The following is a 17750-nucleotide window of genomic DNA, read 5'->3' as shown; positions in this document are numbered from 1 at the left end:
AGTCGTATCCAACTCTAGCGACCCCATGGACTGCAGCCTACCAGGCTCCTCTGTCCATGGGATTTTCTAGGCAAAAGTACTGGAGTGGGGTGCCATTGCCTTCTCCAGCAGAGACCAAATGTAGGTAGTAACTAAAGCAGTTTAACTATATATCATGGAAGGGAGTAAATACTGTTAATTTTCAAAAACATGTAAAACTGTGTTGTCCTCCCATGAATATGTGAATGAATCCTGAGCATTAAAGTATTTTTAAAAAAAGAATATGAAAGAGACTCTACACTGTTGGAGGAAGTTGGGCATAGAGTGTCAAAGGCTTCTGAGGAAAATTGCAGTTCCATGACAAAGGAGAGGAAAAAACTGAGTTTTGGGCTTTTGTAGCTGTATTCACTGGAGAAGGCAATGGCACCCCACTCCAGTACTCTTGCCTGGAAAATCCCATGGACAGAGGAGCCTGGTAGGCTGCAGTCCATGGGGTCGCTGGGAGTTGGACACAACTGAGCGACTTCACTTTCACTTTTCACTTTCATGCATTGGAGAAGGAAATGGCAACCCACTCCAGTGTTCTTGCCTGGAGAATCCCAGGGACGGGGGAGCCTGGTGGACTGCCGTCTATGGGGTCGCACAGAGTTGGACACGACTGAAGCAACTTAGCAGCAGCAGTAGCAGCAGCAGCTGTATTCACAGCACCAGGCAGAAGTCTTGTAATGTTGAAACAGCCCCTAATACCCCAAGAGCCCATGCTTTTCAGCTTATTAAACTTAGTAAACATGCAAGTCTAGAAGGATTCAGGTGTTCTTATTCACACAGCTGATTTACAGCAACTGGCTACAATGGAGAAAGTATCATCTTGTAAGCCTTAGGGTATCTCTCAGTGGGGGGGAAAGCAAGTAGTCTTTTATTTCTGCTTTACTTATATTTACAAGGAGGGTAGGACTAAGTAAAGGAAAGAATGCAAGGGGTATGCACAGAGGGGGAAAAATGAAATACGATTCCCAGATTTCTCTGTTTTCACCCTGTTGGTTTTTCTTTCATTATTCAGAAAAAATATATATTTTTCTCTGAACTTGTTAATATTTATGGTCTTTTCCCCTGGTTAGGAAAACCAGCTTTATTATGGAAAGTGAAAAGTGTCTACAGAAATTACAAACAAAACAAAGTGTATTCTAAATCCCTTACAGCTAATCTCATTATAAATGTGAATTTTTCTTCAATGATGACAGGCAAGAATATATTTGAAACATACTAATTTAAATGTTAATAAAGAAATGTCACCAAAATCTGTGAACTCTAAGTACTTCAGCAGGACCCTTTGGGGAAGAATTATTGGTAGCAGCCAGTAAGAGACAGACGAGGTTGAAATCAAAGCTCTGTGGTTAGTCACTCAGTCATGTCCGACTCTTGGTGACCCCATGGACTGCTGCCTGTGAGGTTCCTCTGTCCATGGGATTCTCCAGGCAAGACTACTGGAGTGGGTTGCCATTCCCTTCTCCAGGGGATTTTTCCAACCCAGGAATCAAACCGGGGTCTCCTGCATTGCAGGTGGATTTTTTACCAGCTGAGCTACCAGGGAAGCAGATGAGAGTAAATGTGGTCACTAGGGGAATCAGATCAGCAAAAAGTGAACCCAAATCAAATAGAACTGGCCCTGAATAATTGTCAAAATGTTTGAGACCTTTAGAAAGGTCTCATAATCTGAGTGTTTCTTCTGTACAACACATATAAATGTTACTTGGAGGTAGCATATTACGTTTGCCCCATTTGTACCTTCTCTCACTGTTGTGGTAACAAAACCTTTTAATGCATTTTAGCTGAAGATGTCCTCTTGCTTTTATATCTCAAAAGGAACAGCTAAAAACCTGCCAGAGGCACTGCTTGCCATGCAGGTTTGTTCTCTTATCATCCATTTTAGCTGATGTATTTGTACAACTTATATTTATGTACCATAGTTCATTCCATCCAGAAGGGATTTTGAGGAAATGCATGTTGTGTCAAGGGAACCAAGGACAAATTGGGCAAAAATGAGACTAATTTTATCATGCAGGGCATGTGGCAGCTGCAGCAAGGAAAGGAGCCACTGCTGAACAGTTAGTTATAAAACTCCAAACCACTCCTTTTGGAGACAGTATTTTCACCTTACATTGAGAATGTACTGAAGGTGCCCTCTGCCCTTTAATAGCAGTTCCATGACTTTCTGATATGTTGCTTTGGCCCTGAAGAATCAAGCCACATAAAATTGAAATGCTCTATACTTAAGCAGCACCTTTCATCAAACAGCCTAAATTCCTCTTACAATCTCTGGTTCATTAACTCTCATAATACCTTACTGAGGTGACATGTATAAACCCCATGCTTTGCAGATGGGGTAGCAGAAAAGTCAGAACACAGTTAACTGACGTACTCGGAATGTCACAGTATAAGTTTTTCCACAATGGCAATTGATTGTAGATCTCTGGGCTCTAAGGATGTAGACATAACATTCCTAAGAAGGTGTCCTGTGAACCAGAAATATTACTGAAATGGCATGCATGCAACTACAGGGGGAAAAAGAAACACGTTCTATATCAACAACATGATATAAGGGAAACCTTTGACCATATGAATGATGTTAACATTATTGTATCTTGAATACAGTTTCTCAAGCAGAACCCCACGTCAATACAAGCAAAAGTATCTAACATCATCAGTCTGATGAGGGCAAATGGGCAGAGGAGGCTAAGAGTGTGACAGGTCATGGCATGGGTGTTAAGTTAGACCACAAGCCCAGAGGCAGCATCTGGCACAGGTAAGAAAGTTTTAGAAAAGAGCCATTATCTTAAATCCCAAGAAGGGATTTAAGAACCAGTGGAAGCAGATTTTCATAAGAAACAGAAGAGATTCGATCATAAACAGGCTATATGTGTTCTGCCCTACCACCTGCATTGTTTAAATAATAATACCACACATGTGGTGGTTTGAATACTTTTGATCTCTGATGGCTTCACTGTCATCATCATCATCATCATCATCATCACCACCGCTATCATTATGTTCCTCATTATTAGAGAAGAGAGAATCTTTATGATTCTCTTCGCCATGGTCTAGATAGTAGACTACACAACAGTGAACCAAAGTGAGAAAATTCATCTCTCACTTTATGGTAATAGGACAAGAAGACACTGCCTCCTGCTGATCACCTAGAGGCTTTCCACTTCTCTCCGGAAGGTGCAGCAATATTCCCTTAGCACCAACTCTCTTTGGTGAAAGATAAAAGGATAAATTTCTTTTCAAATTTATCTTCTAACTAGCAAGGATATAAGGTCTAAACTGGTAGCTGTGGCTAGGTTTTTTTGGAGAGAAAATTCTCTTACTGGAACCAAAAAAAAGAATGGTGAAGCTGCCTTCACCTTTATAAAAAGCATATTCCCTTGTGTGTGCGTGTGTGTGTGTGTGTGTGTGTGTGTGTGTGTGTGTGTGTTGGTAGGGTGAAGAGAAAGAACAGAGAGAGGAGAATTAATCTCATCATTAGTATTCCAAAACTGGCAGTACAGAAATTGTCCCTGAAGATATTGTCTCATAGTGAGCACAAGAGTGTCTATCATATTTGTTACCCTCATTTATTTCACTTCATGTGTATGAGCTCTTTATCCTCATGCCAACACTGACTCCTCATTGGGTGTAAAGTCTATGAATATTTAGAGGTAAAACGTTTCTCTGGGTCCAGGGTTTTATCTGGCACTGGGATAAGTGTACAATGATTTCACCAAATTGTTAATTTTTTTTTTATATTTTATGTGTGAAACTTTTCAAAAGGATAGAAGTGATGCTCAGAGGGGACTGAAGCAGTTTATGCTGCTCCCTTTTTCTTGTATTATTTGGTTTGCATTCAGAAGGAATCATTTGGAAGTAATTTTTAAAAGTTAGGTCTCCAGTTCCAGGGCATTGCCTCTAGTGGAATTTGACATCTTAATAACGTTCTGGAATAGGTCCAAACTCAATCACTGTACCACACGATGAAAAGCCATTACACCTAGAATTCTTAGTGTGCTAAGTCTCTTCAGTCATGTCCAACTCTGTGCAACCCCATGAACTGTAGCCTGCCAGGCTCCCCTGTTCATGGAATTCTCCAGGCAAGAATACTGGAGTGGGTTGCTATTTCCTTCTCCAAGAATTCTTACTAGAGAGAACAAAACCTTCTCACTGGTCTTGTCAGTTACACGTGTATTTACTACATGACACCTTGATTACTTTTTCCTTCATGCTCTATAGGACATGATTTATCTGAGAGAAAAAGTAAGTGAAATATTTTTCTACTCCTAAATCTCAACTGAAAGATGGATAAACTGGAGTTTAGTAAAAAAGAAAGTTATTTTTAACGGTGGACTCGTCTTGAAACCCTGATGCTTACTGGGTTTATTCCATCACTCACCCAGGTTTGCTTGCCTCCTGACTTCCTGAGAAAGCTTCAAGTTATTGTCTGAAAGGGACAGCAGAGCCAAGTATCAACAAAAGAAAAGCAATGGCAGAAATTTTTACTCCTCACCTATCTGGTCTAGTGTTGGCAGATATTCCTGTAATTCTCATCTTTAGAGGATAGTTGCCAGATGACTCATTAACAATGAATTGACTCAAATTTAAGAAAATGGTACCCTAGTTTTTCATAGACTAAGAATTTGGATTCAGGACAAAAGTATTTGGAATGAAAAATTGATAGATGTGAAGTGGAAAAGAGGAGCTAATAAAACACTGAAGTCTTATACTCTCTTTGTTATATCCGATTCTTCCCTTTTCTGAATCCTATTCTATATTCTATTCTCACCATCAGACATTTTATAATGTCTTTCCAGAAGTGGTTGAACTTCAGCAGATTGGTGCTATCATTTCTTTACCAAAGGAGATTGCTAATGAGTTGCATATTTTTTTCAGCTGACACTTAATGATCCATTTTCAGATAATCAGTTGCTAACGCCCCAGCAGCAGAGCCTAAAATCCTGACTTGTCCCTGTGCTCAGTGTGACACACAGGCTGCACTTCATTAAGGAACTGAGATACCTCCAAATGCGGCGTGGGACTCAGAGTCTACAGAACAAAGGAACCCACAGAAACATATCTAGTCTCTGGTTACTTAAGACATTATACAAGGACATCCCTTTGATGCCTATTTCTTCCTCAAAGTTCATGTCTATAAGATGAGCCTTTAGATGACACTGCTGGTGAGTTGAAAAGCTCTGTGAGTTGTCTGTAGTAAGCAGTATCCTGGAGGAAGTGCAATGTTGCTCTTTATAAATAATCAGAGCACTTCCATCCTAAGGAGCACAGCAAATTGGAATTCACTGAACAATCGAAACCTCCAGATTCCACAAGTCACATGTATTTAGATTCCTGGATTTGATTCTGAAGTTCTAGAATTATTTTTATCCTACTTTATCTATCCAGTTTACTCATTTATTTAGTTTTTTAGTTAGTTAATTACTTGCTGTAAACTGAAAGGACTATTTCTTTACGAAGTTCTTTCTGCCACTGGATGATGCATGCTTTCTGGCAACCACAGTAATCGGGTGTCTATTCCAATTGACGGAAGATTTTTCAGGGGAAGTAGATTTCCTAGGCATTCTAGGTGTTTCATTTTAAATAGGCTGCCATTAAATAGAGCTTGACCTGCAGCAGCACACTGGGTACTATGCCCTTAGGCATCCAGATGGTCTTTGGATGTTGCTAACGTCAAGCTGATTTGAATAAGTGTTCTAGAAAAACTGACAAGCAAAGTACTCAAGGCCAGACATGCAAACCTAATGCATGTATACTTGTCCACTCCCACCAAGATTCTCCATAAGGAATAGACGAGGCAAGATTACTTTCTTTGTCTCTGTGCTTGTGTGTATGTGTGTTCATGTTAGCCCATTAAATGATTTCTTAGAAAGTTATGAGATAAAAAGAAATAAAAATATATCCAAAGCAATGACACTTTAAAGAGGAGAATTTTCACTTTACACAAAATGAAAATTTTAAATAATTTATTCACTCATTCATTCACTTCAAAAATATATGTGTTATGACAGACACTGTGTTAGATACAGGGACTATGTTTGTGACTGGTCATATACCCTGAGGAACCAGAATTCAAAGAGATACTCATGTCCCAATGTTCACTGCAGCACTATTTACAATAGCTGGGTATGGAAGCAACCTAGATATCCATCGACAGATGAATGGATAAGGAAGTTGTAGTACATATACATAATGGAATATTACTCAGCTATAAGAAGGAGTGCATTTGAGTCAGTTCTAATGGGGTGGATGAACATGGAGCTTATTATACAGAGTAAAATGAATCAGAAAATAAAGATAAATATTGTAATCTAATGCATATATACAGAATTAGAAAAATGGTACCAACAATCCTACATACAGAAAAGCAAAGGAGATGTAAAGGACAGACTTTTGGACTATGTAGGAGAAGGCGAGGGTGGGGTGATTTGAGATAATAACATTGAAACATGTGTATTATCACATGTAAAATAGATGATCAGTACAAGTTTGATACATGAAGCAGGGCATTCAAAGCCAGTGCTCTGAGACAACACAGACGGATGGGGTGAGGAGGGGGGTGGGGGGGTTCAAGACGGGGGAACCAATGTATACCTGTGGCTGATTGATGTTGATATATGGCAAAAAACACCATAATGTTGTAAAGTAACTATCTTCCAATTGAAATTTAATTAACTAAAAAAAAAAAAAAAAAAACACACTTCTAAGAGCCATGTCCTCATAAGGCTTACCTTCTAGTTGAGGAAACATAATATACAAACACACAAGATGATAGCAGATTGTGATAAGTGCTCTGAAGTAAATGAAAGAGGGCAATAGGCAAAGAAAAGCAGGGCTTGGAGTAGGAGCCAGAGGTAACCTGTAAACTCCAATGTGAAGAATGAAGAGGAGCCAGCTTGACAAAAACTGGAGGGAAACCATTCTGAGCAGAGGTAACTGCCCTGAGGCACAAGGAGTTGGTATTTTCAGGGACAATAAAGAAAGCCAGCAGGTAGAATGAATTAGTGCTATAGTTCACAAGCACAGAACTGCATTTCAGATAGTTGTACCAAAGGACAGTATGGGAAGAATAGATGTTTCCCCCACAAGTTCATACTCAGACAGGAGTACCTCTCATTCTTCTTATTTTGAATTTCTCATCCCTAAATTGACTAGAACCATTTTGAACCAATTTATGACAGCTTATATTACTTTTTAAGGTGTAATGAACTTTAGTGGTTAGCTACCTGCAGTTTTGTATATTCTTTCCTTTTTTTTGCCCTAAATTGACCTATTTGAATATTCAAAAAGTCACTTTAAAATTTTTTTCTAATGCTCTGAAACATGAGATATCTGCTCTCATTTTTTTCCCTACACAATCTAGACTTTTTCTTACCAAAGAAAAATTCACCTTTAATTTTCAGTGCATGCAAACTGAAGAGTTTTCTTCTTCTTCTTCTCTTTTTTAGCTTGTTCTTATCCCTCTAACTATCCTATGGCCACTAGAGTGACCTCATCATAGGAAGAGTTGGTATAGTGTGCTTGGGTTTTTGAGGAGTTCAAAAGGATGCCACTCCCCTGAAACAGTTTTTCCCATTAGCCCAACAGTTTGAATAAAATGTTTGCCTTTGTGACTTCTTTGGAGTAAATGATTGAAGATTCTTACTTGCAAACTTAGAAGGATAACCATTAACTCTTAGAAAAAGCCATTTTTGAGGGATCACCCACTGAAGAAATTATGAAAAAGGAATAGAACAACTGGCAATGGGAAATCAGAATTATATTTCTGCAATCACCCCTTTACTTATTCTTTGAATCTCCACAACTTCTGCAGAGGTATATTGATTGATAGTAGGTTTCTGGATTCATACATATCTGTATCCTGATATGTACTAGGATTCAGACATACACAGAATCCTGGTTCCACTACTGACTAGCTAGGCAAATCATGTAACTTCTATGATCTTAATTTTCCTTATCTGTAAAATGAAGAAAACAACTGTACTTAAATCATAAGGCTATTGAGATAATCAAATGAAATAATATAGGTAACATATTTGGTCCAAAGTTAGCCCACAATGCAGAGTCACTATAACTGGTAAACTTCCTGAACTTTTTATTCCTATCTGTAAAAAGTGAACAAGATTTCCACAAATCACATGGGTACTGAGCTTTATAAGCCTGTGTTTGTAAATATGAATAGAATAGTTTAGAGATGGATACATAAAGAAGCAGAAAGTAATCATTGTAGATGAAACAGTGCTATACCATCTAGCTCCCTTTTGTAACTGAAGAACCTATTTCTCCAGGTTTTGAGAGAACTGACAGCAGATAGCTTTCAACTTTCAGCCCTTTCCAGAATTGCCTTGGTGGTGTCCAGTTTGTATCCTCTGCCCCTGCCCAGAATGGAGAGGAAACTAGAAGTCTGGTCGTTTTGTCCAACGTGACATAACTTAAAAGAGTTATTTAATTTTAAAAGCCCCATGGATCAGCTGAAGACTTCCCTGAGACTGCATCATAGCACGACTTCTCCTTCCCAAATTTACTTTCTTCCATACCCTTTCTCATGTGGAGATCTCAAGAGCACTCTCCTATATTCTAATTTCTGTCTCAGAGTCTTCTTCATAGGAACCTGATCATGTTCCCTAACCCATCAAAAATTCCTTCTTTGGTCCTAGAGGTTGCCACTTCACTTTTGGTTTGAGATTAGTTACTATGTCAAATTTATTTCCAAATATCTCAGTTTGATTATATTTTTAGCTTGTATTCATTCATATAAATACAATCATTTTTGAAGTAACCTCCTGACAGTAAATTAAATCAGAGACACAAAACACACAGACCCATATACACACAAATGTAGCTCAATGAAATATTAGGAGGCAGACATCTTTGTAACCATAATCTAGATAAAAAGATAAAATTTTATCAGTCATTCAGAAGCTGCTCCATTATGTCTCATCCTAATTACAACCTTCCTCCATCCCAACAAACTACAAAAGTAAAACAATTCCTCACACTTTTCTGTATTTTTATCACATAAATGTACATTCCTAAGATGATATGTCCCTTGCTGCTGCTGCTGCTGCTGCTAAGTCGCTTCAGTCGTGTCCGACTCTGTGCGACCCCATAGAGAGCAGCCCACCAGGCTCCCCCGTCCCTGGGATTCTCCAGGAAAGAACACTGGAGTGGGTTGCCATTTCCTTCTCCAATGCGTGAAAGTGAAAAGTGAAAGCGAAGTCGCTCAGTCGTGTCCGACTCTCAGTGACCCCATGGACTGCAGCCCACCAGGCTCCTCCGTCCATGGGATTTTCCAGGCAAGAGTACTGAAGTGGGGTGCCATTGCCTTCTCTGATATGTCCCTTAGGTCTGTTTTAATCTAACATTTCTCCTTCATTTATAAAAATTCTCTCTTATAATTTATCTCTTACTTAGTTAGACCATTCGACCTATAGTTTCCCATAGTCTGGAATTTGCTGATGGCACTTTCATGGTACTGTTTAATATAATCCTCTCTCCTTGTTATTTTCTGAAGGGGACAACTAGATTCAAAGTTTGATAAACTCAAATTTGATTCTTTTGGCAAAGTACAATCTTGTTATGGGTCATGTTATATTCTTTCCTCAAGAGAGACATAAGGTCTGGCTACCTGTATTTTTCATGTTAGGAGCTCTTAATGCTTGATACTTACATTAATTGTTTTATTGCATTTGAATATGGTGATATTCTAATTGTATCATTTCTGTTTTAATAATTAGTTGGATTATTTTATTAAAGATGCACTTCTCCACATGTACCAATTGGTTACCCAGTAGGAAAATTTATATAAGAAGAGCAGGATAAATCCTCAAGTCTTTTCCTTTATCAGAAAATGAACTGGTTAGCTATCATGTTATTGAGGTTATTGGTTATTTTGTATTAATACCATTATGCAATCTTGAATTTAAATCTATTTGATAGATTTTATATCATTTTAATTTTTATTCCTACCGAAGCTCAACTTGTCCCATATTTGTCTGGTGAGAGCCCTTACTTTTGCTCCTGAATCCAGTTTGACAAGTAGTTTTGTTTTTTTTTTTTAATAGATTCCTTGCTATATGAAATAATCACACATTATAATCACACATTATAAGCTTATCATGTGTCTCTTCAACCCCAGACCTTTTCTCTGTGGAGAAATGTAATCAGCTTGTTTAAGTGGAAAATGGTATTTCAATACCATTACCATAGGGTTAATGATTGTTTCTAGTCATTTCAATAGACAGAAATAGGCTGATTCATGTTGATGTATGGCAAAAACCATGATGATATTATAAAGTAACTACCCTTCAATTAAAATAAATAAATTAGTTTAAAAAAAAAACAAAAAATAGAAAACTACATATACAATGTATGTGAATTACACATAAAATTATAATCATGCATATTATATGTTTAAATAGAGAGTATATATGTTATATAAAATTATATAATAAGCTCATATATGCCATATGATTTTATATTAGCATATATTATGTATGTAAGTTCCAGGACTTGGTGATGAACAGGGAAGCCTGGCGTGCTGCAGTCCATGGGGTCACAAAGAGTCGGAGACGACTGACTGGCTAAACTGATAATACATAATTTTGTGTCAGTGTATATAATTATTCATGAGTTTATATCAATACTTGCAATTCAAATGCAATAGTATGGGGTTTTACTTATCTTTTACTATATTACACCTGTATTTCCTTTCTGTAGGAAGAACCCTGTTTCTCAAAAACAGAGAATGATAGAAATCAATTATCATATAAATGTTCATTTGCTTGATCCAATAACACATAAAAGTATCAAAATAACAATACTAAAATTATTACCTAATTATTTTTAATGAAAATAAATTTTTATATATGCTTTCTACCTATGACCCATTCATTTTTTAAATAATTGTGTTATCTCTACTATGGTATAACATACAGCCATTTTTGGGCTTCCATGGTAGCTCTGTAGGTAAAGAATCTACCTGCAATGCAGGAGACCCTGGTTCAATTCTGGGTTGAGAAGATTCCCTGGAGAAGGAATAGGCTAACCACTTCAGTATTGTTGCTTGTGCTTTTGAGTCATATCCAAAAAATTCATTGCCAAGATAAATGTCATGGAGCTTTACTTTCCATGTTTCTTCTAGGAGTTTTATGGTTTTAATTACTACATTTAAGTATTTAATCAATTTGAGTGAATTTTTGTAAGTAAAAGGTGTCCAATTTTATTATTTGGCATGGGCTTATCCAGTTTTCCCAACACCATTTATTGAAGAGACTATCATTTCTGTATTTAGTATTCTTGGCTCCCCCATCAAATATGAATTGACTTTGTTCTGTTCAGTTGCTAAGTTGTGTCCAACTCTGGGACCCCATGAACTGTGGCACACCAGACTCCCCTGTCCTTCACTATCTCCTGGAGTTTGCTCAAACTCATGCCCATCGAGTCAATGATGCTATCTAACCATCTCATCCTCTTCAGCCTCCTTCTGCTCTTACCCTCAGTCTTTCCCAGCTTCAGGGTCTTTCCAATGGCCTTGTATACATATGCTTAATGTGTCTTTTTTTTTTTTTTTTTTTTTTTTTTTTTTTTTTTTGCTTTTTTTTGTTTGTTTGTTTGTTTGTTTTTTATTTTATTTTATTTTAAATTTTATTTTATTTTTAAACTTAACATAACTGTATTAGATTTGCCAAATATCAAAATGAATCCGCCACAGGTATACATGTGTTCCCCATCCTGAACCCTCCTCCCTCCTCCCTCCCCATTCCATCCCTTATGTGTCTTTTTATATCAGTACCATACTCTTTTTACTACTATAGCTTTGTAATATAGATTTGAAAATTTGTGTTCATTTTTAATGAAGTATAGTTAATTTATAATGTTGTGCTGGTTTCAAGTATATAACAAAGTGGTTTTTATATGCACATATATATTTTTTTCGGATTCTTTTTCATTATAGGTTACTACAAGATATGGACTATAGCTGTCTATGTTATATAGTGGATCCTTATTTCTTATTTATTTAATACATAGTAGAATGTATATGTTAATCCCAAACTTCTTACCCCTGCTATCACTTTTGGTTACCATAAGTTTGTTTTCTATGAATTTATTTATGTTTTGTCAGTAAATTCATTTATATCATTTTTTAGAATCCACATATAAGTGCTATCACATGATGTCTGTCTTTCTGTGTCTGATTTACTTCACTTAATATAATAATCTCTAAGTCCATCCATGTTACTGCAAATGGCATTATTTCATTCTTTTATGGCTGAGTAATATTCCATTATATATATGTACCACATCTTCTTTATCCATTCCTCTGCTGATAGACATTCAGACTGCTTCCATGTCTTGGCTATTGAGAATAGTGCTACCATGAACATTAGGATACATATATCTTTTTGAATTAGAGCTTCTATCTTTTCCAGGTATATGTCTAGGAGTGGGATTGCTGGACCATATGGTAAATCTATTTTTAGATTTTTCAGGAACTTCCATATTGTTTTCCATAGTGGTTTCACCAACATTCCCACCAACAATGTAGAAAGGTTCCTTTTTCTCCAAACTCTCTCCAGCATTTATTACGTGTATATATTTTAGTGGTGGTCATTCTGGTTGGTATGTGATGATACCTCTTTATAGTTTTGGTTTGCATTTTTTAATAATGAATGTGCCTCTTGATCATCTGTATGTCTTCTTTGGAGAAATGTCTATTTCGATTATCTGCCCATTTTTGGATTGGGTTGTTTGTTTTTTGATATTAAGCTGTATGAACTGTTTGTATGTTTTAGAAGTTAATTCTTTGTTGGTAGCATCATCTACAAATATTTTCCCCTAGTCTGCAGATTGTCTTTTCATTTTCTTTATGATTTCCTTTGCTGTGAAAGAGCTTCTAAGTTTAATTAAAACTGTTTATTTTTGTTTTTACTTCCATTACTTTAAGAGATAGATCAAAAATATTGCTGTAATTTATATCAGAGTATTCTGCCTATGCTTTCCTCTAGGAGTTTTATAGTATCTGGTTTTACACTTATGATATTTAATTCATTTTGAGTTTGAGTTTATTTTTGTGTATGGTATTAGAGGAGGTTCTAGTCTTTTGTCTTTTACATATAACCATCCAGTTTTCCCAGCACCACTTATTGAAGAGCATGTCTTTTTGTTCATTGCATATTCTTGCATTCTTTGTTATAGATTAATTAATAATAAGTAAGTGGCTTTATTTCTGGAATTTCTATCCTGCTCCATTGACCTATGTATCTGTTTTTGTGCCAGTTTACCATACTTTTTTATTGTTATTACTGTAGCTTTGTAATATAATCTGAAGTCAAAGAGTATGATTCCTTCTGCTCCATTCTTTCTCAAGATTGTTTTAGCTATTCAGAGTCTTTTGTGTTTCCATACAAATAGAAACCATGTGATCATCTCAATAGATGCAGATAAAAGCTTTTGCTAAAATTCACCATCCATTTATGATAAAAATTCATCAGAATGTAGGCATAGAGGGAACATACCTCTACATAATAAAGACCATATACAACAAACTCACAACTAAAACCATACTCAGAGGTGAACAGATGAAAGCATTTCCTCTAACATAAGGAACAAGACAAGGATGCTCACTCTCACCACTTTTATTTAACATAGTTTTGGAAATCCTAGCCATAGCAATCAGACAAGAAAAAGAAATTAAAGGAACCTAAATTATAAAAGAAGAAGTAAAGCTGGCACTGTTTTCAGATGACATGATGCTATATATAGAAAATCCTAAAGATGCTACCAGAAAACTATTAGAGCTCATCAATGAATTCAGTAAAGTTGCTGGATACAAAATTAATACTCAGAAATCTGTTGCATTTCTATACACTAACAACAAAATATCAGAAAGAAAACTATTAGAGCTCATCAATGAATTCAGTAAAGTTGCTGGATACAAAATTAATACTCAGAAATCTGTTGCATTTCTATACACTAACAACAAAATATCAGAAAGATAAATTAAGGAAATAATTCCATTTACCATTGCATCAAAAATAATTTTTTAAAAACCTAGGAAGAAACTTACCTAAGGAAGCAAAAGACCTGTATTGTGAAAACTATTAGACACTGATGAAAGAACTTGAAGACAAAACAAATAAATGGAAAGATGTACCATGTTCTTGGATTTGATGATTCAATATTGTTAAAATGCCCATACTACACAAGGCAATCTACAGATTCAGTGCAATCTCTATAAAATTACCAGTGGCATTGTTCATAGAACTAGAACAAAACAACTTTTAATTTGTGATATAGCTTGAAATTAGGAAGTGCTGTATTTCCAGTTTTGTTCTTTCTTAAGATTGCTTTGACCATTTAGGGTTTTTTGTGGTTCCATGTGAATTTTTGGATTGCATTTTCTATTTTTCTGATCATTTAACTCTGATATCAATTATTCTACATGCAAAGTCTTGGCTCATGTTTTCTTTTCTTGAGTACAATTAGTTATGTCATCCTATTTATTTGTGGTTTAAAGCATTACAGAAAATCTGATAGCAATCTGTTATAAATTGAATGTCCTTTTTTAATCTATTTTTTTTCTTTAAAACTCAGTAGTTTTGGAGGAGGAGCCAAGATGGTGGAGGAGTAGGACAGGGAGAACACTTTCTCCCCCACAAATTCATCAAAAGAGCATTTAAACGTTGAGTAAATTCCACAAAACAACTTCTGAATGCGGGCAGAAGACATCAGGCACCCAGAAAAGCAACCCAACTCTTCGAAAGGAGGTAGGAAAAAATATAAAAGACAAAAAAAGAGACAAAAGAGAGAGGGACGGAGTTCCGTCCCGGGAAGGGAGTCTTAAAAAGAGAGAAGTTTACACACACCAGGAAACCTTCTCACTGCCGAATCTGTGCCAAAATTTGGAAGCACAGAGGGCAACATAAAAGGGAGAAAAAAAAAATAAACAATTAAAAATCGCAGATTGTGAGCCCTACGGTAACTCCCCCAGTGGAGAAGCAGTGCAGACGCCTGCACACGGCATTAGCAAGCGGGGGCTGGGCAGGGAAGCGGGGCATGGGCTGTGTCCCTTAGAGTAAGAATCGGGCCGAATGTCCTGAGCGCTATCTGAGCGAAATAATTTGGGCTAGCAAACCAGACTGTGGAATATCTACCACGCGAAAAGCCAGCCCTAACCTAAGACACCACCAGGCCTGCGCACAGAACAAAGGACTGAACAGAGATAGCCGGTTGCAGACCTTCCCCCTCCGGTGACAGGCAGCCAGAGCTGGAAGGGGGAAATTGCAGCCCCAGAGAGACACTATCTATAAAACTGTAAGCAGGCTTCTTTGATAACTAAAACTTCTTGGGGGTCTGGACGGGCAACATCTGCCTGAGAAGGTGTGCCGGTTTTACACCCAGATAACCAAGTGGCGGGGAGGCGATAAGTCGCAGCATTGGCGCTCGCCAAACACCTCATCACCTGAGCTGCTCGGATCTGGGAAGAACACAAAATGCAGGCCCAAGCAACTCTGCGCCTCTGAGGACTACCTGAGTGCCTGAACCTGAGCGGCTTGGACCTGGGAGCTCAGCCCAGGGCTGGCCTCTGATTGTTCCTGGCGGAACAATCTAGAGCCCGAGCAGTGTGGGCAGGGAGGCTACATGCGCCGTGAGTGGGGGCAGACCCAGTGTGGCTGAGGCACTGTGAGCACACGCCAGTGTTATCTGTTTGCAGCATCCCTCCCTCCCTCCCCACAGCGGGGCTGAACAAGTGAGCCTAAAAAAAAAAAAAAAAAAAATAGTGTCCTCCACCGTCCCCTTTGTGTCAGGGAGGGAACCAGACACTGAAGAGACCAGCAAACAGAAGAAGCTATAACAGAGGGAAACGCCTTGGAAGCTACAGGCCATAGATTAAAACCCTGTGGTTACTATGGACTACATAGGAAGGGGCCTATAGATCTTGAGAAATATAAGTCGGACCAAGGAACTAGCCAAAAATGAACTGAACCCACAATACTCAAAACAAAACCAGAGAAAGACCTAGATATATTTTTACTATTTTTGCGATCAATCTTTCTTTCTTTCTTTTTTTTTTAATTTTAAGTCCTCTATTGTCCTTTAATTTTCACTTTTATAACTATTACTTTGCAAAAAAAAGACCCTATTTTTTTTTCTTCTTCAGCAAACTTCATATATATATTTTATAATTTTTTGAACGTGTTTTTTTTTTTTTTCTTCTTTTCTTTAACATTGTATTTTTGAAATTCCAAACTCTACTCTAGATTTTTAATTTTAGCCTTTCGGTATATGTTATCAATTTTGTACCTATAGTTTTTTTCATAATTTCTGTGACTTTTTTCCCCTCTGTTTCTTTCTCTTCTTCTTTTATATAACATCGTATATCTGCAATTCCAAACTCTACTCAAGATTTTTAATTTATGCTTTTTGGTATTTGATATCAATTTTGTACCTGTATTTTCTTTATAATTTTTGAGACATTGTTTTTGTTGGTTTGTTTGTTTTCTCTCTTTATTTTTCTTCTTCTTCTTTTTTTTTAACGTTGTATTTTTGAAATTCCAAACTCTACTCTAGATTTTTAATTTTTGCTTTTTGGTATTAGTTATCAATTTTGTACCTGTAGTTTCTTTATAATTTTTGTGACCTTGTTTGTTTTTCTTTGTTTGTTTTTTCTCTCTTTCTTTTCCTTCTTCTTTTCTTTAACATCGTATTTTTGAAATTCCAAACTCTACTCTAGATTTTTAATTTTAGCCTTTTGGTATATGTTATCAATTTTGTACCTATAGTTTTTTTTATAATTTCTGTGACTTTTTTTTCTTTTTTTTCCTTCTGTTTCTTTCTCTTCTTCTTTTAAATAACATCATATACTGCAATTCCAAACTCTACTCAAGATTCTTAATTTATGCTTTTTGGTATTTGATATCAATTTTGTACCTGTATTTTCTTTATAATTTTTGAGACATTGTTTTTGTTGGTTTGTTTGTTTTCTCTCTTTATTTTTCTTCTTCTTCTTTTTTTTTTTAACATTGTATTTTTGAAATTCCAAACTCTACTCTAGATTTTTAATTTTTGCTTTTTGGTATTAGTTATCAATTTTGTACCTGTAGTTTCTTTATAATTTTCGCAACCTTGTTTGTTTTTCTTTGTTCGTTTTTTCTCTCTTTCTTTCCTTCTTCTTTTCATTAACATTGCATTTTTGAAATTCCAAACTCTACTCTAGATTTTTAATTTTTGCTTTTATGTATTTGTTACCAATTTTGTACCTTTAAGAACCCAATCTTCAGGACCCATTTTTCAGTAGGGAACGAGATTACTGGCTTGACTGCTCTCTCTCCCTTTGGACTCTCCGTTTTCTCCACCAGGTCGCCTGTATCTCCTCCCTAACCCCTCTCTACTCTACCCAACTCTGTGAATCTCTGTGTGTTCCAGAAGGTGGAGAACACTTAGGGAACTGATTACTGGCTGGATCTGTCTCCCACCTTTTCATTTCCCCCTTTTATCCTTCTGGCCACCTCTGTCTCCTGCCTCCTTCTTCTCTTCTCTGTATAACTCCATGAATATCTCTGAGCGGTCCAGTTGTGGAGTGCACATAAGGAAGTGACTACTGGCTAGTCCACTCTCTCCACTATTGATTCCACCTCATCTCATTTGGGTCACCTCTAACTCCCTCCTCCCACTTCTCTTCTCCATGTAACGCTGTGAACCTCTCTGAGTGACCCTCACAGTAG

At 36.8% G+C, this 17750-nt stretch overlaps 1 long non-coding RNA gene across 1 annotated transcript in view; it reads right to left on the bottom strand.

Annotated features, from left to right (window-relative positions):
* The window catches only part of LOC129638677 (uncharacterized), a 109585-nt gene extending 93572 nt beyond the window's left edge, over window positions 1–16013 (bottom strand). Inside the window, exon 1 of the long non-coding RNA XR_008707965.1 lies at window positions 15843–16013. This is a non-coding gene — a long non-coding RNA (uncharacterized LOC129638677). The remainder of the gene's footprint in view (window positions 1–15842) is intronic.
* Window positions 16014–17750: the final 1737 nt, after the last annotated feature.

This window comes from Bubalus kerabau, chromosome X, assembly GCF_029407905.1.
Source record: "Bubalus kerabau isolate K-KA32 ecotype Philippines breed swamp buffalo chromosome X, PCC_UOA_SB_1v2, whole genome shotgun sequence".
NCBI classification, from domain to species: Eukaryota; Metazoa; Chordata; class Mammalia; order Artiodactyla; family Bovidae; genus Bubalus; species Bubalus kerabau.
Note: the sequence above shows the minus strand (reverse complement) of the source record. Positions and strands in the feature narration are given on the sequence as shown.